Here is a 2,699-nt window from a genome sequence, read left to right on the forward strand (position 1 = left end):
GGTATCTTTAAATCGAGTCAAGTCACTGTCAGTATTCATTCTGTTGGATAATAGCTCATTTTCTTTCATTCCTATTGATCCTTTTAAAGTGCATTTTCCGTTCAGCTTACTGGAATTTGACCCAATGAATATAATTTTGAATATACCCAGTTACGTTATATTTCCCCAAAATAGCTACCAGATCTTGAATGAGTCTGATTTTCGTATGTTGAATCCCGCAATACTTGTACAGCCTGCGAACTAGTATTTCTTTTGGTAAACAGTTTGCGTTATGTCTAATAAGGCTTTTACAACAAGAATTCTTAATAGCGGCAGAACACTTCAAATCCGAAGATATTATTATACCTAGGTGCGTTTCCGCAATTTGCAGCTGAATCAGAAAAATGATAAGATGACACAGTATATCCAGTGTCAATATAATGTACAAAGATTTAAAGTGTCCCAAGTAGTTGATCCGCTATTCTAAGATTTGCTCCCATGGACGAGATTTGCCGGCCTCGTTGTTCCCATTATTGCGATTTCCGTGACAGATGTCAGAATGTCATCAATGTAAATTGATGAAGACACACGGAAATATCACCCTAGTTCTCAATTTGAGAATTGGACTTAACTAACCCAGATATGCCAGGATTCTTATGACTAATACCGGTCTCAATGACCGGCTAGGTTCCATGGAATTTTAGGAAAGTTCCTTACTATTTCCCCCTTAATTCCATGGGCTATCCCACCTGGGATTACGGTATACCTGAAATATATGTTATATTTAACGGGAAACCATTCAATTTTCTTTTTATTGCATGCATCAACTTAAAAACAAAATTAAAAACATCGAAAAATTAATAGTAAAAAAGTGCGGGAATCAGTAATGACGTCATCTCTTTGTGACGTTACTCAACGTCAACGTGACGGCGCCATTCTGCTGTTATCGGAGAATCTGTGCATGAATAGCAAACATCAAGTGAGTATTTTTAAATTTAGTCAAAAACTGGTCAGAATATTTAAAATATACAGCAAAATAACCAATTTATCTATCTCCGCTTCGATTGGAAAAATAGGCAAGTTTCAACGAGGTGAATACAAAAGTCCGCTCTGACTGGTCAAAAACGGAAAATTTATTTTTTCACTGCAAAATTGATATTTTCACTTCAAAATATATTCACTGCTCATCGCTGCAGTAAAAATAGAAGTTTTATTAGTTTCATGAATCTCTATATTTCACTAGCCTATCGGGGTGGATATTTTTGTGAGAATGGGTGCTGTATTATTATATATAATTAACCCCTAGAGTGCCACAGGGAGCGGGTGGATATTTTTGTGAGGATGAGTGCTGTGTTAAGGGAGCGGGATGGACATTTTTGTGAAGATGAGTTCTGTGTTAAGGGAGCGGGTGGATATTTTTGTGAGGATGAGTTCTGTGTTAAGGGAGCGGGGTGGATATTTTTATTTTTGTGAGGATGAGTTCTGTGTTAAGGGAGCGGGGTGGATATTTTTGTGAAGATGAGTTCTGTGTTAAGGGAGCGGGTGGATATTTTTGTGAGAATGAGTGCTGTGTTAAGGGAGCGGGGTGGATATTTTTGTGAGAATGAGTTCTGTGTTAAGGGAGAGGGGTGGATATTTTTGTGAGGATGAGTTCTATGTTAAGTGAGCGGGGTGGATATTTTTGTGAGGATGGGTGTTGTGTTAAGGGAGCGGGATGGATATTTTTGTGAGTAGGGTGCTGTGTTAAGTGAGTGAGCGGGGTGGGTATTTTTTGTGAGGATGGGCGCTGTGTTAAGGGAGCGGGTGGATATTTTTGTGAGGATGGGCGCTGTGTTAAGGGAGCGGGTGGATATTTTTGTGACGATGAGCTCTGTGTTAAGGGAGCGGGGTGGATATTGTTATGAGGATGAGCTCTGTGTTAAGGGAGCGGGTGGATATTTTTGTGTGGATGAGTGCTGTGTTAAGGGAGCGGGGTGGATATTTTTGTGTGGATGAGTTCTGTGTTAAGGGAGCGGGTGGATATTTTTGTGAGGATGGGTTCTGTGTTAAGGGAGCGGGGTGGATATTTTTGTGAGGATGGGTTCTGTGTTAAGGGAGCGGGTGGATATTTTTGTGAGGATGAGCTCTGTGTTAAAGGAGCGGGGTGGATATTTTTGTGAGGATGGGTGCTGTGTTAAGGATGCGGGGTGGATATTTTTGTGAGGATGAGTGCTGTGTTAAGGGAGCGGGGTGGGTATTTTTGTGAGGATGAGCTCTGTGTTAAGGGAGCGGGGTGGATATTGTTATGAGGATGAGTGCTGTGTTAAGGGAGCGGGGTGGATATTTTTGTGAGGATGAGTTCTGTGTTAAGGGAGCGGGTGGATATTTTTGTGAGGATGAGTTCTGTGTTAAGGGATCGGGTGGATATTTTTGTGAGGATGGGTGCTGTGTTAAGGGAGCGGGGTGGATATTTTTGTGTGGATGAGTTCTGTGTTAAGGGAGCAGGGTGGATATTTTTGTGAGGATGGGTTCTGTGTTAAGGGAGCGGGGTGGATATTGTTATGAGGATGAGCTCTGTGTTAAGGGAGCGGGTGGATATTTTTGTGAGGATGAGCTCTGTGTTTAGGGAGCGGGGTGGATATTTTTGTGAGGATGGGTGCTGTGTTAAGGATGCGGGGTGGATATTTTTGTGAGGATGAGTGCTGTGTTAAGGGAGCGGGGTGGGTATTTTTGTGAGGATG

Source organism: Pecten maximus, unplaced genomic scaffold, assembly GCF_902652985.1.
Source record: "Pecten maximus unplaced genomic scaffold, xPecMax1.1, whole genome shotgun sequence".
Taxonomy (NCBI): Eukaryota; Metazoa; Mollusca; class Bivalvia; order Pectinida; family Pectinidae; genus Pecten; species Pecten maximus.